General features: G+C 41.4%; 1 pseudogene; it reads right to left on the minus strand.

Moving 5' to 3' along the window:
• Positions 1–753: 753 nt before the first annotated feature.
• On the minus strand, positions 754–3803 carry LOC147413291 (uncharacterized; annotated as a pseudogene).
• Between the last annotated feature and the right edge of the window lie 22319 nt (positions 3804–26122).

Raw genomic sequence — 26122 nt, forward strand, 5'->3', positions numbered from 1 at the left:
CTGTCTGGACTGGCCCAAGGGCTACTGCATGAACAATCTCCCATTTAATTTGTTCAAAGGCTTGTCGTTGTTCAGGACCCCATCTGAAATCATTCTTCTTCCATGTCACTTGATAGGGCTTACACTCAGACTGTAGTCTGGGGTATACATCCTCCAAAAACTCACAACACCTAAGAAAGCTTGTTATCCTTTTTACTGCTTGGTGGAGACATGGCTACTATCTTCTTTTTCACATCTGTTGGAATCTGGTGATGCCCATCTTGCCATTTTATTCCTAAAAACTGGATCTCCTGTGCAGGTCCCTTAACCTTGCTTCGTTTTATGTCAAAACCTGCCTTCAGAAGGATTTGAACTATTTTCTGCCTTTCTCAAAAACATCCACTGCTGTGTTGCCCCACACGATGATGTCATCAATGTGTCGCAGGTATTCTGGAGCTTCACCCTCTTCCAGTGTAGTCTGAATCAGTCCATGGCAAATGGTGGGACTGTGTTTCCACCCCTGGGCAGTCAATTCCAGGTGTACTGCATGCTCATCCAGGTGAAAGCAAACTGTGGCCTGCATTCTGCTGCCAAAGGGATTGAGAAAAATGCATTAGCGATGTCAATTGCGGCATACAACTTGGCTGCCTTTGACTCCAGTTCCTATTGAAGGTCTAGCATATCTGGCATGGCAGTGCTCAGCAGCGGTGTGACTTCATTCAGGCCATGATAGTCTACTGTTAGTCTCCACTATCCATCAGATTTTTGAACTGGTCATATGGAGCTGTTAACGGGTGAGTGAGTTTTGCCGATCACCCCTTGACTCTCCAGTTGACGAATCGGCTTATGGTTGGGAATCAGAGAGTCTCGGTTGGTGCAATATTGCTGATGATGCACCATTGTTGTAGCGATTGACACCTGTTCTTCAACCTTCAGCAACCCAACCACAGAAGGGTCCTCTGAGAGACCAGGCAAGGTGGACAACTGTTCAACTTCCTCCATCTCCAAGGCAGCTATACCAAAGGCCCACTGGTACCCTCTTGGGTCCTTGAAATACCCTCTCCTGAGGTAATCTATGCCAAGGATGCACAGAGCCTGTGGGCCTGTCACAATGGCGTGTTTATGCCATTCATTCCCAGTTAGACTCACCTCAGCTTCCAGTACAGTTAGCCGCTGGGATCCCCTGTCACTCCAGAAATACAGATGGGTTCTGCCCCTTTATAGCTTCATGGCATTAGGGTACATTGTGCACCAGTGTCTAGTAGAGCCTTATACTCCTGTGAATCTGACGTGCCAGGCCATCAGATCCACACAGTCCAATAAACACAGCTGTCCCTTTCCTCCACCTGGCTGGAGGCAGGGCCCCTCTAATCCTGATCAGAGTCACTCACTTCTTGTGCAAATGATTTAGAAGTCCCTTCCAGAGGATCATAGAATCACAGAATCATAGGATGGTTTGGGCTGGAAGGGACCTCAAAGATCATCTAGTTCCAACCCCCCTGCCATGTCAAGGGTATCTCCCACTAGACCACGTTACTCAAGGCTCTATCCGACCTGGGCTTGAACACTTCCAGGGATGGAGCATCCACAGCTTCCTTAGGCAACTTGTTCCAGTGTCTCATCACCCTCAGGGTGAATATCTTCCTTGTACCGAGTCTAAACCTTCCCTCTCCCAGCTTCCAACTCATTACCCTTCATCCTGTCACTGCAGGCTCTGGTAAAAAATCTCTCCTCAGCCTTCTTGTAGACTCCCTTTAGATACTGGAAGGCTGCTATAAGGTCTCACTGGAGCCTTCTCTTCTCCATGCTGAACAAGCCCAAGTCTCTTAGCCTATCCTCGTAAGAAAGATGTTCCAACCCTCTGACTGTCTTGGTAGCCCTCCTCTGGACTCGCTCCAACAACTCCACATCTTTCTTGTGTTGAGAGCTCCAGAGCTGGATGCAGTATTCTAGGTGGGGTCTCACAAAGGTGAAGTAGAGGAGGAGAATCACCTCCCTCAACCTGCTGGCCACACATCTTTTGATATGGCTCAGGATATGGTTGGCTTTCTGGGCTGCAAGTGCACATTGCTGGCTTGTGTTCATCTTATCATCCACCAGCATGCCCAAGTCCTTCTCCCCAGGATTGCTCTCAATCCACATATTGCCCAGCCTGTATCTGCGCTTGAGATTGCCTTGACTCAGACGCAGGACCTTACACTTAAACTTCATGAGATTGTCCTGGGCCCACCTCTCAAGCCTGTCAAGGTCCCTCTGGATGGCATCCCTTCCCTCCAGCGTGTCGACTGCACCACACAATGTGGTGTCATTGGCAAACTTGCTGAGGGTGCACTCGATGCCACTGTCCGTGTTGCCAACAAAGATGTTAAATAGCACCAGTCCCAGTACCAGCCCCTGAGGAACACTGCTTGTCACTGGTCTCTGCTCAGACATCGCGCAACTGCAACTCTTTGAGTGGAACCTTGTAGCCAATTTCTTAGCACCGAGTGGTCCATCCGTCAAATCCATGTCTTTCGAATTTGGAGATCTGGATGTCACGTAGGACAGCGTCGAAGGCTTTGCACAGGTCCAGATAGATGATATCAGTTGCTCTTCCCTTGTCTGCTGATGCTGTAACTCCATCATAAAAGACCACCAGATTCGTCAGGCAGGATTTTCCCTTGGTGAAGCCATGTTGGTTGCCACCAATCACCTCCACGTTTTCCATGTGCCATAGCAGAGCCTTCAGGAGAATCTGCTCCGTGATCTTGCCAGGGACAGAGGTGAGACTGAGAAGCCTGTAGTTGCCCAGGTCTTCCTTTTTTCCCATTTTGAAAATAGTGATAATGTTTCCCCATTTCCAGTCAGTGGGCCCTTCACCAGACTGCCATGACTTCTCAAATATGATGGAAAGTGGCCTAGCAACTTGATCTGCTAGTTGTCTCAGGACCTGTGGATGGACCTCATCAGGTCCCATGGACTTGTACACCTTCAGGTTCTTTATATAGTCACGAACCTGATCTTCCCTGACAGTGTGTGGATCTTCCTTCTCCCAGTCCCTGCCTTCGACTTCTGCAACTTGGGTAGTGCAGCTAGAGCCCTTGTCAGTGAAGACTGAGACAAAGAAGTCATTGAGAACCTCAGCCTTCTCCATATCCCTTGTGACCAGTTTCCTGCTTCCTTCCGGAGAAGGCCCACAACTTCCCTAGTCTTTCTTTTATCACTGACATACCCATAAAAGTAAGATCAGCCCTTCTACCCTGTCTGGGGAATTTCCCACTGGATACTAGAGTGGCATTTTTCCAGGAAGAATCCCCTTTTGTGGTGGTTTTCACTGGCAACTCACGTACCTATGCAGCTAGGATCAAAATGGGTTTTGCATCCCACTTCTTCATGTCCTCTCCATGATCACGTAGGTAAAACCGCAGGGTAGCCCATGGTATGTACCTTCTGTATTCTCTCTCTTGAGCAGAAGAATTCCTATTTCTAATAGCTGAGATATGGGCCCATACAGGTGGAGAGTAGGACATATCCTTTTTGAACTGCTGGAACTCCTGGGACAGTTCCTCTATGGCCGAGACACATGCCTGTAGGGAAGAAGAGAGACTTCCTTTGTATTGCAGAAGTTGGCCAGACAATTGATCCACTGTTTGTCTCTCACCTTCCTTCCAGGACATTAGTGCCAATGAGTTGGCATATGATGGCGGTATACTTTGTAGAACCTTCTGCCACATGGATTGTGTGCATCGGACTTCATCTGGATCTGTGGGTAACTGCCTGTTATTCAGATCATTATACATCACCGCCAGCACAGCTAGTTCCCTCAGGTACATACCTCTCTGCATGGTGGTCCATTTACCTGGGTGACATGTAACATCTTTGAAGGGGCACCTTTCCCTCACATCTGCCAGGGGTCACCTCCAGAGGCTGAGGGCTTCTGTCTGCTTTCCAATTGCCTTGTCAATGCCCCCTTCCCTAGGCAGGGAGCCCAGGTGCTTGGCTTCCCTACCCTCTAATTCCAAGTTACCAATCCCATTATCCCAGTGTTGGAGCAGCCAGGTGACAATGTGCTCACCTGGACGGTGGCCAAAATCCTTTCACATATCTCGCAGCTCACTCAAGATAGGGATTGGGTGACTATTTCTGGTTCTGCCTCTTCCTCCTGTTCTCCTGATAACCCTGGTTCATTTTTATCCCTCACTAAGTGATCCAAATTCTTTGTGTATTTCTTCTTCTGTATAGGGACAACTGATACCAGCACAGGTTGGTTCTCTGGTTCAGCTGTGGTGCCTGTTGGTCTGTTTTGAGGCCCAGAGACCTTCTCGTCCCCTTGAGGGCACTGAGCATCATTGAGAAGGGCTCAGTAAGCGTGGGCCAGGCCGCAGCACACTGCAGTAATTTGTGTCTCTCTGGAATTGCCAGGGTGACAGCATACCTTTTCCAAATATTTTCCTAGTTTTTAGGATTCTGCATTTGTTCAGGGGTGAAATTCCAAAAAGCTGGGGGCAACCACTGTCCTGTGTACTTGCCTGTACTCTTCCACACACCCTACCATTCATAATTATCCAACCTCAGGGCAGATCTCTGGGTGGTGTTCTTGGAAAAATGTTGTTTAGCCCTGAACAAGACCTGGGACACATTGTGGAAACATAGCAATAAGAACATACTGGCTTGGGCATCCCATGGATATCAAAAATTCTCAAAAGCTGCTATAATTAGCCTAACGGAGAAAGGATAGGTGGAGTGGGAGAAAGTATCCCCCTTTGTCTTTCCTGTGGACTGGGTGAAATTAGTAACAAATGCCGAGAGGAGGAGCCCGAGGAATGGGTACTACAGCAATGCTGCATACAAATGCCAGCTCAGCCTCATGACCAGTGAGTCGACTTTAGCCAATGCAGTAAAATGATAGTTCTGATCCCTCTCCCAGAGGTCACAAACATCACCGCAGGGATCATGTTGTGCCTGTAAGAATTTATGTAACACCATCATGTGAACAAATGAACAAACATGGCGACCAGCAACTATTTAACTGATATAACAAATGTGTATATCAAAACTGGTTTAACACGCTCTGGCCAGATCTGCCATTATCTCAACCCTTCGGGCCCCCTGTTGGGTGCCAAAAAAGACTGTCACGGTTTAGGCCCAGTCAGGAACAGGGCACCACTCAGCCACTTGCTCAACCCTCCCTCCACGGTGGAGAAAAAGGTAAAACCCAGCAGGCTGAGATAAGAAGAGTTTAGTGGAACAACACAAGCAGAGAAGAAACAACGGTAATTATAACAATACTAACAAAAAAAAATATATACAGTGAGTAACGCACACTGCAATGTCTCACCACCCAGACCCTGCTGCCCACCTTCCTACACTTCACATGCTCCCCAGGCCGCTCCCCCCTTATATACTGAGCACAACTCAGTATGGTATCAAATACCCCTTAGCTAGTTCAGTTTGGCTGTCCCAGCTCTACCCCTTCCAGATTCTTGTGAAAATTAACCCTATCTTAGCCAAACCCAGGACAGAGGGAAGTGTAAGCCTTTAGAACTAAGGTCTTGACTGGCTCTGAAAATAAATGTTGAGGGGACATACAGGACACATAGTAAAATCCTAATTATGAAAGCTTTGAGATTCAGAACAAAGAAGTACTTCACTGATCTATCACACAATTAATTTTCTAGCATACAGTTCCTTTTCTCAAATGTAATGAAACACTTCCCTGTAGAAAGTCAGCACAATGTTTACGAACCATACAAAATGCAGCATGAATGAGAGCTGAGTGATACCTGTATCTTATACTTACAGAGTGATGTAAACTACCCCCACCAGGGGAAACAGAGCATGATCTGATGATATGCAGTTTGCATCAAGCATAAGATAAAATGTGCAATGGTCTTTCATATAAAGATAGTGTGCCTGTCAGAAGTTTCACTTATAGCATTAGTGGTTCCTGGAACAAGGGAAAAGTATTTCAACTTTGGGTATCCATGGTTAATTGTAAAGAGTAAGAAAATCAGAGCAGAAAACATATGAAAAATATCCTGTAATTCTTTACATCTTCCTACAGAATCATAATAGTACTTTCATCAAGCAGACATGGAACAAGAGTGAATAGCCCTTTTCTTGGAAGTTTCTGGCTACCAAATTTCATTTCTGTTTGTAATTTCACTACATCTCTTGTTCTAGAGCACGGCAAAATCTTTGCAGCAATACAGAACTAGGCAATAAAAGGAGCACCTCACCTGCCAATCAGAAAGGGAAACATCAAAGACTAATTATTAATAATCAGACTGGTTATTAAACTGTCAGGAATCAGGAGGCAGGTTTCCCAGTAGATTTAGATTTTCTAACTGAAGAAATAAGGAACACTGAGCAGTAGTAAGCTATTTGGTCTGACAAGCCAATTCAAAAGGATGTGTGACTCCCTGACCCTTTTTTTCCCCCGCAATCACATAAAAATTACTTAAATAAACACTTGGAAATATAAACTGTCAACTGCAGTTTAAATGCTCTGTGCTAAATTGCTGTTAAATATTGAATAGCCAGTCAGGCTCACTCTGTGTCCCAGCTGCTTTATAATATAATCAGAGGCTAGTGAATTTTGTTCATTGAGAAATTTAAAAAAAAAAATGCCTTGGTTACATTGAATATGATAACCCTGAGTCTGGGGTGAATAACACATTTCAGAATCATAGAATCATAGTATGATTCAGGTTGAAAGGGATCTGTTGTGGATAAGTGTTTTAGATAACTTAAAGAATTTGTAAAAGTGCAATTTAGCAGAGTTCAATGCCAAGGTTCATTCTATTACTGCGTGGGGGAAATATACAACGGAAAATGGAGCTAAAATAAGTTTGGAATTATTTGCACAGAGATCAGAGATGTGGAAAGGTCAAGATCCTCCTGTTGAAACATGAGGTTCAGAATGGCCCTCCTTGCTTTCTAAACTAGTTCTCAAAAAGAGGTCTAGGAGTGGCTAGACCCACTCCTAGTCCCAAACGTCGTTGGTTGTTTATGTCTAAAGGATTATACGTGTTTATGGCAAAAGGATTATATTTGTTCATGGCCAAAGGATTATATTTTTTCATGGCCAAAGGATTATATGTGTTCATTCAGTCCTTTATACCATTTAGCTAAGTTTTTTGAAGTTTCAGCATGCTTATTCCTAATTCACTTAACTATCATCCGGATGTCCAGTGGTAGTTTGCTCAGAAGTTCAAACCTTAGGTTTCCCAAAGCAGACTCTTAAGCATGAGATTTACAAAAATAAATTATTTAATAGAGTGGTACATCAGCAGGGTCAGCTAGTGCAGGTCTTTGGAGAGGGGTCCCGACTGAACAAAGAAATCCCTGGCCAATTATACCCTTACAGATTATTCACCTACCCCCTCACATGACAGTTCGGTCCAATAGTAATTCTTGGGTCTGGTATCTTCTTGTTCCTCATTGGGTCTGAAAAATTATTCTGGTCTGACATCTTCTGACTTTCTTGTTGGATTACTTCACTGTCTCCAGACAGGCTGTTAATCTTGTTGAGTTGCAGCTGCTGTTGATGGCTGCAGCCTTGAAGACTCCTTGTCTTCTGATTTGCACAGGTTCTGGAGGCCCTGTTTTGGCTAAGTAGGTAGATATTCAGTAAATCTAAGTGGAAGTTTACAGCTTGCAGCATAAAACTTCAGCAAATCTAGCTACTCATGCTAAGTAAAGCTAAGCAAACAGCAGACTAAATCACACAACATTATAACTCTAAGTAATTCATTCTATTTAAAACTTATTTAAACTAAACAACTAGTATCTCTTAACATTGAGAGGCATCCCTGCTCAAGGAGTGAGTTCCCTGGTGTACAGTTTTCAGTGAGAATTCAAATTGGTCTCATCCACTAATCTGTCATTGGTAAATGATCTTGTTGCTGGAGATCGTCATCCAGCCACACTGCCTAGAAGGGAGAGCTCAAAGAAGGCTTACTTAGGTGTCATATCATATTTGTGGGATAAAGTGGTTGGCTCATAGTCAAATTGCATAGAACAGGAAAGGTATGCATGAGACTCCTTTTACCCACAACTTACTTTTTTTTCTGCTCCTTTGTGTGTTTCCTAAAGGAGATCTTGGCCCAGCTACAGCCCAGGCCTTTACCTCCTTTGGAGCCTGTACCAGCCTGCTGTTGGTTTGCGGGGGGAACAAATGTATCTGTTACAGGACCTATAAAGGTCATCTAGTCAACCCTCCTGCAATGAGCAGGGACATCTTCAACTAGGTCAGGTTACTCAGAGCCCCATCCAACCTGACCTTAACATCTCTGGGCAACCTGTTCCAGTGTATCACCACCCTAGCAGTAAAGAGTTTCTTCTTCATTTCTAAATCTGCCATCTTTTAGCTTAGAACTATTATCCCTTGTCCTATTGCAAGAGGCCCTACTAAAAAGTCTGTCCCCATCTTCCTTACAAGCCCCCTTTAAGTAGTGAAAGGCCACAATAAGGTCTCCACAGAGCCTTCTCTTTTCCAGGCTAAACAACTCCAACTTTCTCAGCCTTTCTTCATAGGAGAGGTGCTCCAGACCAGTGATCATCTTTGTGGCACTCCTCTGGACCTGGTCCAGCAGGTCCATGTCTTTCCTGTACTGAGACCTCCACAGCTGGATGCAGTACTCCAGGTAGGCTATGCTTCTTTTGATGCAGCCCAGGATACAATTGGCTTTCTGGGCTGCAAGCACAGATTGCCAGCTCATGTCCAGCTTTTCATCCACCAGTACCCTCGAGTCCTTCTCCACAGAGCTGCTCTCAATCCCTTCACCTCCCAGCCTGTATTGATACTGGGGGTTGCCCCGAAACAGGTGTAGGACCTCATGAGATTAACATGAGCCCACTTCTCAAGCTTGTCATAGTCCTTCTGAATGGCATCCCATCCCTCAGGTGTGTCAGAAACATGACTCAGCTTGATGTCATCTGCAAACTTCCTGGGGATGCACTCAATCCCACTGTACATGTCATTGATGAAGATATTAAACAGTACTTGTCCCAGTACGGACTCTTGAGGGATGTCACTTGTCACCAATCTCCATCTGGACATTGAGCTGTTCACCACTACCCTCTGGATGCGACCATCTAACCAATTTCTCAGCCACCAAACAGTCCACCCACCAAATACATCTCTCTCCAATTTAGAGAGAAGGATGTTGTGAGGGACCCTGTCAAAGACCTTACAGAAGTTCAGATAAACGTCATCTGTAGCTCTTCCCTTTCCCACTGATGTAGTCACTCCATCATAGAAGGCCACCAGGTTGGTCAGGAAAGACTTGCCCTTGGTGAACCACTTTTTAGGAAACTATTACATGATACATAGAAGTAATACAGAACGTAAATGTATAGTCTGTGCATCGCACACAGTGCCAGTCAGAAATCTGAATTGACCAAAGCATGATCTGCCCTAGCTATGAAAGAATATTTCTTCTGACATCTAAATGTTCTGGTGACCTTATGTTCCTGTATCATGCTATACTCTTATGTTCTTCTACTACAATTGCATTTTACTGCTAAATACTGTTACCTCCATTAATTAGGGTACAAGGGCTGCTGAACAAGATGTCTTTTCACTGAACTTGAGATGATTTTTGTTCCCCAAGATCATGAACAAGGTTATCACCTGTGGTTTGCTCATGAATCAGTCATTCTTATACCTGTGATCATCAAGATAATAGATGTAGAGAATACCTTGATCCTCCAGTAGATCTCTAATTTTCCACAATTAACAGATTTGAAGTTTTACGATAAGATAAATAAAGCAAGGACAGATTCATGTATCAGAACCATATGATCTAGAGAATAAGCTTTCTTAAAATAACTAACAATATAGCATATTTTGGAAATTAAACCAAGTCACGTATACAAATTCCATCTCACGGACAAATTAAGTCCTAAAATGACAGTTCTGTTTAATCAGCATGGAGTTTATTTTGTGTGTGCATAGAGATGTACCCAGAATGCTTGTGAAAGGCTTTACTCTCTACCAAACCTTAAAACCTAGTAATGGCTCTATTTCATCTGCAGAATTAGTTCAAGAATATCTACATTAATAATATCTTCACTGAATTTTTTAAGTTCAACTGAGAATCACAAATTTGAATTTATATAAAATCTCCTTCATTACTCAGGAAGTTTTAATCAGTCTCAGTACAGAATACTTAGGAATTAGTAGGCAAGCTATGAGGACTTTGCTTTTTCCTTTATGCTTTGCATTTTCCATTCCCTACTGAGCAATCACTTCGGTGATTTTCTTCCTCCATGGACTGATATTGGATGGTAGAATTTGATTCCACCGATTACTAGTGTTATTGCTGAGAACATGCAGTTGAGTAATGCTGAGTATTATTCCTTCTCCCACAGCAGAAATAGAGTTGTCACGGAAACAGGGGTATTAGATAAGGTAACTCAATACTTCCCTTCACATGAGCTTTCCAGAATGCTTAAGGTCATAAAGAAAAGACTTTTTCTTACATGACCTAGTGAGGAAGAACCACATTTTTTTTCCAGTTTTATTTCAAAACGCCTTTTAGAGATATATTCATAACACCTATTCTTGTGCATAATGCTATCAAAGTCAATGTTGACAAACCTCTCTAAGAATTGGATTTTAAAACATGCAGTATGACAGTCAACTGCATATTTTCTGTGATATACAGATATGTTGAAATTTCCATGAAAATGTGTTATTTGGCTACTAATTATAATCAGGATGCCATTCAGCTTAAAATGTTGATGTCCTATTCAACAAAGCTGAAATCTTCATGGTTTATTTTTATAGATTGCTTCTCATATCTGTGTTAACTAACAGATTTGCTCAAAACCCCAAAAGCTCTACAGAAACAAGTATTATTCTTTTTTTTTCAGGAATATTTTAAAACATGTACCAGTCCCTATGCTTGATCTGCTCTTTACTTTTACTGTCCCCTCCTAAACAGGAATTAAAAAAAAAAAAAAAAATCCGTGGCTGCATGGCCTTATTAAGGAGAAAAGGAACAAGTCTTTTATTTAAGACTTCTTAATGAATAAGAAAGGACACCAAAACCCTGCCATGGGAAGGAAAAATGCAGAATGTCTTACAGGACACAAGCCTGAACAGTCAAATCACAGTCCTAAATTCCACCTTATTTCTTTCTATCATATGTTCACAGAAGCTGAAGTCCTGAAGGAAAACTAAAGTTTGCTGGCTAAGGATGGTGTCTAATATCATCACCAAACAAGGCAATGTAAAATTAATAGACATATATGCATATGTATCATAAAATTTCAGTCAGTATCTAACCATACTTTTCCTTTTGGATCAAGACTGGAAGAGCATTGAGAATAAAACTAGTAAGTTGAAAGTTGTATTTATTTATAAATATATCTTCAGTCTCTAGTGAAAGATAACAGTAAAAACAGACATGCAGTGACTGGAACCATGTGTCACGATCTGATCTAATGGTGGAATAATTTGGCAGAAGTTAAACCCCCTTGCTTTCTACCCAACTTCAGGTAACCCCAGGTGGCTAGGGGTGGCTAAGCTTAACTCCTGAGTGATGCTCAATTAGATGTTTTATTGTAACTCAGGTTCGTGATTCTTGGAAACAGAATAAAGATTCAAACGGAGTCAAGTGCTAACTCAATTTATTTAACTACCAATGTTCACATGAAAAAGAAGAGAGAAAGAGAGAAAGAGAGAAAGAGAGAAAGAAAGGGAGGGGAGAGAGAAATAAAGGGAGTGGAGAGAGAAAGAGATAGTCACCAGATAGCTACCACAGATCTTTGGCATCCCATCAATCCGATGTGTCTTTAGGGTCTTCATGTCTTTGATGTCCAGCAGCAAAGGGGTCTGTCCACAGCGAAAGATGAGAGAGAGGGCCAGTCCTTGTTCTTCTCAGCTTCTGCCTTTTTATAGAGATGTCTCACTCCATATATGGAATTAGTTTGCATGTCCATGCCTCCCACCTGCTGGTGGGGAACATGTCTAATACTGTTTCTAGAAGGTCCTAGGATTTTCCAGAGGATCTGAGCCTCTGATCCTGGGTCCACACACACACATAGTGGGTCGTGGACTACATACTCTGAGTCAGGCATGGCGTGCACTTGTTGTCGCCTGTCTTTCTTGGGGTCGTGAGGGGCCGTTGCCGTGGTAGCAAAGTCTTGCAGTTAGAAGGTGCTGTTACCAATGTTGAGGCATACACATTGATTTTTCTTTTTGGTCTCTTACACCATGTTATCAGCTATCATTGTTCAATTAGTTCTCCTTAAGCAAGGAGACTCCAAACAAATGTAAGCTTTTTTTTTTTTTTCTGGCTGCTTAGTGAATTTAAAAATTAAGTTTCATGACTACTAGAGGACAAAGGAGTAAAGAAGCTTTCATAGGCTCACCTAATGGTCATCAGATCAGATAAAATTAGAAGAGGATCAGCATGGCCGCTACATCATCATGTGTCTTTCTTGTCCAAATGCAGCCATTAAACTTGATGCACCACTCTTGAAGTTGAAATATTTTTGTCTGTTTATTTCTTCAGGAATTGCTTTAGGTGCACTTTTGTGAGCACATTTTCGAAGTACTAAGTAGCAATAATAGTAATCCTGTGTAATTGGTCTTCATTTGAACCACTGCAAATAACAGTACCTGGTTCTTATTTTTGAAGTGCTTCATGAACTCCTAGCAGACAGGATTTCAAGCTATCAATCAGTTTAAAGAAATGGAACCTCCCTTGCCAAACAACATAATGAAGCGCTGCTATAAGCCAAAAAAAGCCAACAAAACTGTCAATAGGTTTCAAGGAAAAAAGCACTTGACAGTGAAAAACAGGTCTTGTTTGTTCTCCAGAGAAACTAGCACATCAAGTCTTAGCTTAAAGACAATCAAAAAAGTAAAAGGGTGAAAAAATACTTATTTTGAGAGTGACTGTTTTTGCAGCCTGAACAACATAATGATTTCAAATATTTTATGAATCTTGGGAGGCAAACAACTTCCAAAGAAAACAAAGAATTTATTTATATTTCTGTTTACAAAAAACATTGTCTTCTTTCTATTGGCATTGAAAGAACACTTCGGAATATTTTGGAATACAATTTTTAGAAAACAATAATAGATTTTTTTTTCTAAATAGCTAGTTAGCTATCATGACATCATCATAAACAGCTGTACAATATGCAAGACAATGCTATAACCATCTGCTTTATCAAAAAGGGAAAAATCTCCATTAACTTCACTCAAAGAAAAATTTTATTACAAAACTCTATTGAGTTAGTGAATACTACTGTGGCCAAGCACATGTCTACAAACTGAAAACAAAACTAAGATTCACTCCTTTGATTCCCAAAAGACCTTCTGAGCTCTCAAAAAGCTGCCTCCTATTGATCAAAGACCACTAGGAGGACAGACAACATCAGAATAAGACACTCCTTTGTGCTCTGTATTTCATGTTTTCTTCTCTGTGCTCTGTATTTTATTGACAGAAACCAACAGTAAAGTTTCCGCTGTCTTCAGATAGTGATCAGAGTTGCAGTCAATACAGACTGACCTGGGACAAGAGGAAGCCTTGCAAATCTCATTATGAAGGAGATCCTTCCTTGGTAATTTCAGAGGCATATCCAGTCAGGAAGTGCAATTCCTGGGAACTATAATTTCAGATCATCAGAATGAATGGCATATACAACCAGAATTCTGAATTATTCAACAGTCTCAAACTCGCATCAACATAGTACCCTGATTCAAAATTCTGAATAATACTAGAATGTGCAGTCATTCAGCATTACTCTCACTAACAAATTCGTTGGCTGGAGGCCATGGATTTACCGAACTTAGTATGGTACGTTAGCACAAATTTATAGTCACTCTTATGACCTTTAAGTCAGTATTTTATTATCAAAATCTCTGTGGGAAGTGCTTATGGAAAATGCAAAAAGCATTTCAGTACTTTTTCTAGAAAAAAAAAAAACAACCTGCATATTGCTGAGGCATAAACAATATTCAAACAAATTTAAATGAAATCATGTCCACACATATCAGAGCTACAGTAGTATATCATAAAAAATAATTAAGGGAAAGTGTTATTTTCTCTTCTAATTTCCTCTTTCTAAATGCTGATTGTTTCCCTAAATCACTGCCCTCAGCATCCAGCCCCAGCAGCTCTGTCAGCATGTTTATTGCTTCCATGATCACACTGAGAAAAATTGGAAAAAAAACAGTTTTTTGAGAGAGATATTCTTGTCCATATAAATGAAAATTAGATGCCTTCCTCCAAAAGAAATGGTTGTTGATAGCCAGTGCTCTCTGAATTGTCATGCACCATTTATCTCCCTTTAATTGCTTCTTCCATACTTTTTTATTAGCTCAGCATGCCAAGGTGGACAGACAGCACAGCCCAACATAATTCTTGTCAATCACTGCAATCCTATCTCTCTCAACCAAAAGAGTGTGTTGTTGAATATTTAAAAGATCTCATTTTATCCTTGGATTGGGACAGCAATCAAAAAAAAAAACCACAAGCAAAGAGTTATGGTCAGTCTAAAAGATGTGAATTGTAAAAACGCTTTATGGGAAGACAGGGATCTCTGTTCAGACTATTCATATATAGTAAAATGGTCACCAGCCTGAGACTCTTTAGGTTCTGAATGCCACCTCTAGAAGAGTCAGGAACCTATCTCTCAAGAATTTATGCTCAGCTTCAGTGACATTTGAAAACTTTATCCCTTTTGATTTGTTCATGTATGATCTGGGGGTAGCATATGGCATAAGTTTATGAATCTCAACTGGAAAAAAGCACTACTATGGTCAGAAAAATTGTCACAAGTTCATACAGACTTCATGCACAGACCACAAAGTTTTTTGAAAACTGAGCTACTGCTTGCAAAGTAAAATTTCTAATCTTCAGGTTTAAAAAATTAATTTGTGATGTAAACCAAGTATGAACTAGCATAGACATTATAACTATAAACAGGCTGAAAAAAAATATTCTAAAATCTAAGGTGCCTTGTTGGGGATAGCCTGACTGAAGAAGATGAAGTTGGCCTTGACAGCATCCCAGTATACCCATGAGAAGATGAAAGAAGTGGATGAAGAATGTTGTAAACAGGTTTGAGGAAGTGATAAGAGACTAAACAAGTGAATACCACAGAGCAGAAATTTGGCAAGAGAACAGTAGATGAAGCGGGAAATACAGTAGGAGCTCCAGCCAATCAGTATGTGAATAGAGGTGAATGGACAGAGCTATTGAGCAAATCGTTTTAGCAGCCTTAATGCATGAACCGCTGGACAGATAAGAAAGGTTATAAAAGGGTATGTTTTTTCTGCTGCGCCATCTTGGCCATCTTGGCTTTTGTAATTTAATAAAGGCTGCCTTCTTACGTATATTTTTTGTCGGTGTCGGTCCCTACCGCTACAGCGCCTGGCTTATCTTCAGCATGAAAAACCTGTAAAAAGCTGTAAAACATTCGACTTTAACAATTTCGCTGCTGATTTGTTAAGAAGAGGTGAGGAAAAAGGAACTGTTAATGGATCAGCATGCAACTGGATGAGTGGAAGAAAAGGGGAGAAGAATCTCACTGAAAAGGGAGGAGAGAAATAGAAAAAATTGAAAATATAGAAAGGAATTCAAGCAGTTATAATGATGTCAAAAAGGTAAAACAACATACATTGACTTGTTTTATTTGCCACTGTTTTCTCTTCAGTCTTTCATGACAGAAAAAAGAATCCATCCACAAGCACAAAAGTAGCTAGTGAGTAAATTAACATTAAAGAAAATATGTGAAAATAAATACATGAACTAGAGTGAAACTATTAGGAGAACCTTTAGATCTTCAGCAAAACTTAAATTTGTTAACAGATGTAAAGCCTGAAAAAAAATTGCTTATAGTACTTCATCATGTTTAGAAAGTATGACACCATCTGTTTGGGTACAAGCTCATCAGAATGACCTAAAAGTACTTAGATTATCAACCCCCAGTAGACTTACAGGATTTTTTTTTTTCAGAACCTCTCACTCTTTCTGATAGTTGTACATTTTTCCTGGTTTTCTAAACTTATTTGTGGTCATTTTATTTGCTCATTTACCAGTATTGTTATATAGCTTAACTAGTCTTTTTGTTTTTCTAGAAGTCATGTCTTCACTTTGCTAGGCCAGTCAACCCAAAGTTTTTTCATATTTGCTCATAAGAAGTTGCACATTTATCTTTGCCTACATAAGACATAATTCTTTTTTCCTGAACACTGCCTAATAAATGCTCTTATGCTAGAAAATAATATAATATGCTACCAAGGAATCCTGAGATCTCATTGCCCCTTTTCTTGAAAACGTCCTTTTTCATGACTGTTGGCTCATACTTTTTCTCTTAGGAACTGTTAGACTAGATTCCTCTAATCTTTTATCATTTCCAACTAAACAGCTTTCAATTAATAATGTTCTTTCTTATTACCACTCCTTTCCGATATGACCAAGCAGTTGTACTATTAAATTTCACCTCATACCTTGCAGACTATTCCACACGGTGATCCAATTTTTGATCCCTCTTTTTGATGATATTGACTAACTTTTTTTATCAGTAAACCTCATTAGCACTCTTCTGCCAAGTACTGTAATGAAAATGTTAAATTATATTGGTCCCAAGACTGATCTCTGAACAACTCTGCCTGGAACATTCCTCCAATCTGACAATTTCCTTTTCAGAGCAGGCCAATGTAATTCCTCTTTAACTACCTTAAACTCTTTTCTCACAAAAAAAATCTTTTAGTTATTTTTTAATCTGCTATCTTTGGTTAGTCCGTGAGGTTTTGTTGGGTTTTTCATAATACATAAACCATTACTTCCACGTCTGTATTTTCTCTTTTCTTAAAAGGTTCCATTAAACTCACAAATAGCTAAGAACAGAATAATGCTCTTATTGCTCCTTTCCTTACAAGGCACTGAAATTTAGAGGAGTCCTTGAAGTTTATTTAATAAAATGTACAAATTACCTGGAAACTTTCACTTTCCTAAGGAAAGAGAAAATGCAAGGAAGGGCTCCAAATAGTTTTATGTGCTTTTCTTCTGAAATACACACTATCACTTATGATGAAGCTTGCTACACGGGTGTTGAAAGGACACGGGGCACTTCTTTTAGTAGTCAAGGGAGAAGGTTAGATAACATGTTTTGAAAACATTCAGTTGTTTTACTTCCACTCTAGATGAAGCAATTTTCATATCCTAGCCTTTCCCTCACCACTGTTGTAGGTTAGTTCCTATTTTCAGTACTATTGACCTGGATGAAAATTGTGAGCAGTGAGTAGAGCTGCCATTTAGGAGGACTGGGACAGTCTGTAGATACATGTGGGAGCGTAGCTCGCTGAAAACAGGCATGGAATGCTAGAGGGCCTGCGCAGGGAAAACTCTGTTGAACAGTTTGTCTAAACTAATATAGTAGGCCTCAAGGACGCTTCGGCCTTGAGGGTCAGAATAGAAGGATTAGAAGCTAACATCCGCATGAGGCGGAACGCATTAGTATTAATAGTAAAGTGATAGGTAGAAGCAGATGACTGACGTACGTATAGCACAATTAGAGTTTATGAAAAACTGCAAGTCATGATGACTTTGGAAAATTATGCTATATAAGAAAGTGCATCTGCACAATAAAACGAGTTTCCTGATATAACTCATATTGAGTCTTTTGTGGATTCTCCAACTCCCACCTCCGCAGATACAGACTGACCTGTATGTCATCCCACACCCCAGAGGAGTGTCCTAATCACTATAGGGTTTGGGGTTTTTTTATTTTCTTTTTCTTAACAGTAAAATTGCATACATGTTCCTCCCTCCAAATGACAGTGCAGGACTAACAATCCTAATTAATGAGTCAGTTTAAGCTGATTCCAGAATACTCTTTCTTGCTCGCTATTTTAATGATTTGTATTGGACATCCGTAGAACCACATTAGCTCTTGAGAATACTACCTACTACCACTTAAATGGTACAACTAGTATTTTGGAGGTTCAAGCCTTCAGGATAGCTTTAGCTGCACGTCATGCTAGGTAACCTTGAGATAATCAACAGCCACCTAAGAGTCATAAAGATATTTGTTGACAGAGTAACAAATGAAGAATTATACATATTACTCTACAATTAAAAACAAACAAACAAAATGTATAGCTGCACAGTTGATGCAGTTTCAGTTTGTTAGCTTTCCTTTGTCACCTCGAGAACAAGTCACTGAATGCATTTTGTTAGGGAGAAAAAATTCTAAATCTAGCTTGGTCTGATGCCTGCTTCAAAGGGAGGAAAAAAACCCTAACATATCTTTCATTCTTCATCAGAAAAGTCACAATGGAGGCTGAAAACTATACAGGTTAAATAGCTGTCTATTATAATGATATTGCAATTATCATGTCTCCATTTTCTTCCCACCGTATAATTGGACATAAATGCACATACATACATTTGTGATTAAACTGCCAAATGGAAACATTTTCTGTTTGATTATCTTCTGTGTTGCTGCACATAAAATTTGAAACACTGCATTCTATCTGAACATTTTAAATAGGTGAACAAATAATTCAAAACTTCAAAGCCCGACAGATATTTTTTACGGATGATTTATCACTGAGGTAGGGTTTTCAGTTCCAATTTCATATTGTTCATAACATTAAGTAGTGTCATCCATCAATATAAGTGTTAATTCCCACTAATGTGCTTGGTAGTGACCAATGAATATGTAATGGTAAGTATTTTAATTGAAGGAATATGTAATTAATGTTGCTTAGCTGATATTTACACAACAATTTTTGTTCGTTAAACATGTGACAGAGTAGTCACTAATACTTGAAACTATGAGATAGACTTACACTATGAGAGCACTAAATATTAATCCTCCTGGTTTTGATGCAGAGGAAATAAAACAAAAATATACTTAAATTTTGTAGCTAAACCTACAACTAGTGATTACAAATCTACTGTTAGAATTCAAAGGTCCTTCTAATCTGAGCTTCTGCTGAGCTTACTGAAAATTTTGGGTTTTGCCAGTTGTGTATTATTTTTACTCTGTCAGAAGTCATCAAATGCATTTTTAACATAGCAGTAAAATGATAACAGAAGTCAAGCTGACCATAGAACTAAGCTACAGGAGATGGCCCTGCTTACAGCCATTAAGGGCCTTGCAGGATAGTGCTCCCAATGACATATTATTATAATTCATGCTGAATGTTTTTCAGTGGCAATAATGGCCAGTCCTGAGCTTGAATAGTGACATTGCCTAGATTGTGCTAACCAAACACCATTCCCCCACCAAACCAATACGTTGTGAGGAGCATAGGCAAGTACATCTCTTCTCTGCTTATAGTTGCCTCCAATAACAAAGGAGAGAAGAGATCCAGCTCCATCTTACAGAGGTTCAGTGTAAGGAAGACTGTAGACCCTTGTATGTATGACCATTGACATAACACTTACCACAGCTCTGAGCTTGGGCCCAAGGAATATGAGGAGGGCTGTCTTAAAGCACTCAGCTCCACTTACCGGACTGAGGATTTCAGATACAGTTAAATTATAAAAGCCAAAACTTTTTACTTATTTTATATCATTACTGGTTTGTAATTCTCTAGGCGTAGCTACAGTCTTAAATTTTAACAAGGCTGTAGCCAACTTTCTGGTAATGAAAACATTCTCTTTATAATAAAAACCTCAAAAACATTCCAAGATTAGCTGACGATAGCATCAGAAAGTCGTCACTCCTAATCCTGCAATACCAAAAGCTAAATTCCCTAATCTCTTATGTTAGTCTGATTTTTCTTGCCTTAAACAACCTGTTTTGCAGATTTTATGTATGTGTCTTAAGCAAACCTGTTTTACAGTGCAAGTTTTATGTATTAGCCCTAAAAACATCCTGCTTTACGGTATAGCCTGCTCCAGGGAGGGAACGAGACCGGTGAAGGTGGAGCAGTGCTCCCTCCTCAGAGATAAAAGTGTGAAGAGGTGCTCCCTGCCTCAGAGATAGGAGGGTGGAGTTGTGTTATCCCTTCAGAAACTTTAGTTGGAGTGATTGATAAATGGGGGTGTTGGAGCAGCTATCCAACCTCCCCTAGCCAAAAGGACAAACCCTGCAGAAGCGGGGTGTATCTGGACTTGAGGAGGTCCACTCCCTTATGTACAAGGGGGCACTGGACTTGAGGAGGACCACTCACTATCTATATAGTGGACAAGGGGGCTCCCACTTGGAGCCTCAAGAATGTTCTATACTACATGTGCATTCCAATTAGCATGAAAAGCGGAGAAGAGGAGGGGATAACATGAACAGGACTCACGAATATTAATGGACAGGGACAATTAAAATACCAGTAATCAAGACACAGGTGTGTATTCACCACCAAAGGACCAAGGATCAGACATGGCCTGCAAGATGTAGCTGGACCCCAGGTATAGTTAGTTTCCTTCCTTCTTTCCTTCCTTCCTTCCTTCCTTCCTTCCTTCCTTCCTTCCGCCCTTCCGCCCTTCCGCCCTTCCGCCCTTCCGCCCTTCCGCCCTTCCTTCCGCCCTTCCGCCCTTCCGCCCTTCCTTCCGCCCTTCCGCCCGCCCTTCCGCCCTTCCGCCCTTCCTTCCTTCCTTCTTTCCTTCCTTCCTTCCTTCCTTCTTTCTATCCGCCCTTCCTTCCTTCTATCCGCCCTTCCTTCCGTCCTTCCTTCCTTCCTTCCGCCCTTCCGCCCTTCCTTCCGCCCTTCCTTCCGCCCTTCCTTCCGCCCTTCCTTCTGCCCTTCCGCCCTTCTGCCCTTCCTTCCTTCCGCCCTTCCTTCCTTTTCCTTTCTTTTCCTTTCTTTTCCTTTCTTTCTTTTTTCCTCTTTTTCACTCTTTTGTTGTTGTTGTTTTCTTCTCTCTCCTTATTATTACTTAGAATTAGGGAAAGCCATACCTTTATCTGAACTGTGAAATATTACTACTATTAAAGTGTGTTACTGTGCCAATTTACTGACCAAAGAGTGTTATTAACTCGCTACCTTTGCCGATTAAAGGGTCTGTCATTCAGAGGAAAACCCCTTTTAAAAGGGAGGATACAAAAGATTCACCTAACCCGAAACCCATGGGATGAGACAGCATCATATGCCAGTAGGACCCATACTGAGTGGCCAGCAAGGTATCTTGTGGGATCTGCTGCATTTCTAAATGTCTCCACAGCATTTATTTTATTAAACTTTCCCATTTTATTCAGACACTAAATTCAACAATCAGATAGTATGGGTTGTTCCTCAGGAGCTGTGAGGCACAGCTGACTTCTGTGCACTAGGCCTTATCTTGAATTCTATATCTGGCAGTTCCAGTCAGAAATTAAGCCATTGACCCTTCCACATCTGCAGGTCAAACAACATACAACCACTAAAATACGAATCAGTATGAGAATTCACAACAGGACATTGGACTGGAGCTGGAAGAGGCATATTTATCATTGTCTCAGAAATCTTGGAAGAAAAGCTTGGGAAAAAACATTATCAAGAATAATTCTCTCACACAAAATGCTACTTTAGTAGAATGCAAATCTTTCTCAGTAACATGTGAATTCCACTGGAGTTTTTGAGAGAAACCAGTCTCTGCAGTACCTGGTCTGGCCCGCCTGTCTCAACATCACTGCTTGGATGCCTATAAGCTTCTTTTGTAGCCCCTGTTTTTTAAGTTCCAGTTCATGATTTTGTTCTCCTGTTCCATTTATAAACATAAAACTTGTCTCTAATAATAACAAATATACTAACACACACATTATATGTACCTAGGGCTAGAGAGCGGAAAGAGTGTTGCCTGTTCATTTCAGAGTAATTTTGAAAGATATACAACTGACAAGATACACATACCCCACATTCGTTTTTGGAACCTATGCTTGTATTATACTATCTTTATTAATGGCTGAAGTTTGAAGAGCAGGAGCTGATGTAAAAATTCAAGATAGTGGTAGGACAATCTTCCTGAAGGACAAGCTTCAGAATGAAAACTGAACTTCCCTCTTCTTTTGAGGATGGAAGTCAGCGTAAGACTACAGCATGGTCCACTCTTTAGATACAACACACATCTGTTAGCATTTACATTTTCCCCTTTCTTTTACAAGACCCTCACTAAAGATTATCTTTAAAACAGAAAAATTGCTGTCATGACATCAAATTGTATGTATTTGAAATATCTGAAGAAGCTTTGGTTTCCAGAACATCCTAGGACAATGAATTCTGCAGTTCAGCAACAGAAAACTTTGTGTAAGTTTGTGTAAACTCTGTTGAGTAATTGAGTACAGTCCCCCACTGTGCATGCTCATTTTTTCATAGGTAAATAATCCATTTATGTCATTCCTTTTTGTTTATCAATATCCAAGTTAATCTGCCATTTTATTACTTCATAATTTATTGTGAGATCTTTTTTGCAATATCATTTCATGGACCCTACACAGGTAATAACAACACCTTCAGATGACTGGGCAGATATGACTGCATTAACTTGTCCTAATGAAATGTCAACTTTTATACAAGTACCTTTTGAAGTTCAGCTGTAAGTGCTCAAGTCTTTATACTCTAAATCTGACAAATTTAACTTTCTAATCCCCAGTTTACTATCTCTGATCAATGATTTTCAGAATTACATTAAGGAACCCTTTGAGAAAACAGATACTATAATTTTTTTTTTTTTTTTAATTGTCCTCCTTCCCTCAAAGTTTTTCTTTGCATTTAAGCATTTTGTTGTTGTTTACTGTTTATTTCACAGCTGGCACATGTCCGTCCCAAACTACTCCGTATGATAATGTTTACATGCAAGAAAAATACAAAGCATCAAACACTGTTTGTCTCCTTTTATCTGAATATAGTACCAACGTCATACACTAATCAATGTTCCAAGTCTTCATCTTTCAGACAATGCCTCACAGCATAGACTGTGTGTTTTAAAGACAATATTGGTTCATACAATTACCTTCAAAGGGTTCTCCTGTTTGAAGGGCAGCAAAATACCGGCCATTTGATAGTACCGGTTAAGTGTGTGGATTGTATGATAAGAAAAACATAAACAAGATGTAAACATCATGAGAACAGAAGGCCTTCTGGTCAAGACAAAGCATGATATTAGAACCTCTAGTTTCTGGGAAGAACTCCTGCAGGTTAAAAATTAAGATGAATGTAACAGAAATTAAATTAAGTTCCTGGCAGTTTTGTACAAAGAATTTTGGTAAATTTTGGACATGCCTCTCCTTTAGGTCATTTATACATTGTAGTGCACTGATACTGTACTAATACAAAATAAAAAGGACTGTCACAGAACTAGAACGGAGATTTATGAAAAGGAGTCCAAGACTCAAGTGGAAACATTATTTAAACAAATTTAGTTCATGAAAAGTACATTGAGAGTGTCAAGACTTAAATGGTAGAACTATCAAGAACAGCAGGATATGACATATAAGAGTACATGTGAGTCCCCTGCTGAATGAGATGGGTGCCCTGGTGACAGAGGATACGAGAACAAAGAGTTACTGAATGCCTTCTTTGCCTCAGTCTTTACTGCTAAGGGCGGTCCTTAGGAATCCCAGACCCTGGAGGTAGGAAGTCTGGAGGAAAGAAGACTGCCCCTTGATCATAGAGGACTGGGTTAGGAATCTTTTAGGCGAACTGGACACTCACAAATCCATGGGCCCTGATGGGATGCACCCACAAGTGCTGAGGGAGCTGGCAGATGTTATTGCTAAGCCTCTCTCCATCATCTTTGACAGGTCATGGAGGGCAGGTGAGGTGCCTGAGGACTGGAGGAAAGCCAATGTCACTCCAATCCTCAAAAAGGCCAAGAAGGAAGACCCAGGAAACTACAGGCCAGTCAGCCTCACCTCCACCCCTGGAAAGGTGATGAAACAGCTCATTTTGGCTCTTACCTCCTAAGCATGTGAAGAAAAAGAGTATCACGAGTAGTCAGCATGGATTCACCAAGAGGAAATCATGCCTGACCAACCTGATAGACTTCTATGATGGTGTGACTGGCTGGGTGAATGAGGAGAAAGCAGTGGGTGTTGTCTACCTTGACTTCAGCAAGGCTTTTGACACTGTCTCACCTTACATCCTCATAGGTAAATTTAGGAAGTGTGGGATAGACAAATGGACAGTAAGGTGGATTGAGAACTGGTTGAAGGGCAAAGCTTAGAGGGTTGGGATCAGTGGTGCTGATTCTAGTTGGGAGGCCTGTAACTAGTGACATTCCCCAGGGGTCAATACTGGGTCCAGTCTTATTCAATACATTCATGTGGTGGTTTGGTGTCTGGCAGGGTTTTGGTGTGGGTTTTGGTAGTGGCAGAGGGGGGTATGCAGGTGGCTCCTGTAAGAGCCTTTGAGAAGCTCTGCTGGTTCCAATTTCGGACCCAACTCTGGGCAAGGCTAGACAAATTGCACCTCTGCAAATAACTATTTAAGAGTCAAAGAAGCCATTGATTGTTGTCTCTTTGTTCTGTTTGTGTTGATGAGCCAAGGGGTATGGGAGAGAGACCACCCTGCAGACAGCCAGGTCAGTGAGGAAGGAGAGGGGGAGCTGTGCTGGTGCAGGGATTCCCCTGCATCCCATAGTGGGGTGGCAGGCTAAGCCTCTGCAGCCCATGGAGATCAATGGTGGCCCAGAGGTTGGCCTGCAGCCCATGGAGGGACCCAGGCCAGAGGAGCAGGGACCAGGCTTGGAGCAGACTGTGACTCCAACGCAGCCCACATTGGAACAGCCTGTTAGTGGGAGGGCGGCAGCCCCGGGAAGGACCCACACTGGGGCCGTTTGTGGGGAGCTGCGGCCCCCGTGGGAAAGGGCTCACATTGGAGCAGTTGCAGGAGGGCTGTCTGCTGTGAGAGGGACCCCATGGTGGGGCAGGGAAGGACTGCGAGGGCCTCTCTCTCTGAGGACAAAGAAGCAGCAGTGACATTTTGTGCAGGACTGACTGTAACCCCCATTCCCTGCCCCCCTGTGCTTCTGGGGTAAAAGAGGTAGCAAAGCTGAGCCTGGGAAGACTGGAGGGGTGGGGGAGGAAGGTGTGTTGTATTTAAGACCTGGTTGTATCTCTCATTTTCCTTGACGGTGGTGGTTGTTCTGTATTAAATGTATGCTGTTACCCCCAAGTTGAGTCTGTGTTTTGCTCGTGACCATAACTGGTGAGTGAGCCCTCCTTGTCCTTTGTCTCAACCCTCAAGTCCTTTTGGTTGCATTTTCTCCTCCCCATCCCTCAGGGAATGGGATAGGGGTGAGCAAGCAGCTGCATGGTGCTTTTGGAGCCAGCTGGGTAGTCTCAAACCACAACAATTCATCAATGACCTGGATGAAGGGACACAGTGCACTCTAAGCAAGTTTGCAGACAATACTAAACTGGGAGGAGTGGCTGACACACCAGAGGACTGTGCTGCCATTCAGCAAGACCTTGTCAGGCTGGAGAGCTGGACAGACAGGAACTTAATTATGTTCAACAAGGGCAAGTGTAGGGTTCTGCACCTGGGGAGGAATAAGCCCACGCACCAGTATAGGCTGGGGGTCGACCTACTGGAGAGCAGCTCTGAGGAGGAGGACCTGAGAGTTCTGGTGGACAGCAAGTTGACCGTGAGCCAGCAATGTACCCTTGTGGCCAAGAAAGTCAATGGTATCCTGGGGTGCATCAAGAAGAGTGTGACCAGCAGGTCAAGGGAGGTTATCCTCCTCTCTACTCTGTTCTGTTGGGGCCACACCTGGATGCAGTTCTGTGCAGGAGAACCTGCTTTAGCAGGGGAGTTGGACTAAATGATCTCCAGAAGTCCCTTCCAACCCCTACCATTCTGTGATTCTTTGATTCTGTGATACTGTATTTTACAGTATAAAACCAATGCAAATAAATGATGTGCATCCCATTGTAACCTGCATACACATTTTATACACACAGGTTACCTTTTAGTGAACCACACACTCAATTATTTCCATGAGACTCCAGTTCTCAAAGTTAAATACATTTTGAAGTAATTTTCTAACTCTGGAGATGATGTAACTGAAAGTTTTCCGGCATTTTCTGTTTAAAAATTATTGTTGTGATCTGCTGGGAAAAATACGATCTTCTTTATCTCCTTGTTTCCCTCCCAGAGGGATTACTGTTTCTAATGTATGAAGTGCTATGTAAATGTGGTATTCTTGTACTGTAATAATATGTTTCAGCTACATAAGGAACTCCCAGATATCTGAAACAGATGCAAGCA

This window comes from Leptosomus discolor, chromosome Z, assembly GCF_034619465.1.
Source record: "Leptosomus discolor isolate bLepDis1 chromosome Z, bLepDis1.hap2, whole genome shotgun sequence".
In the NCBI taxonomy this organism is placed as follows: domain Eukaryota; kingdom Metazoa; phylum Chordata; class Aves; order Leptosomiformes; family Leptosomidae; genus Leptosomus; species Leptosomus discolor.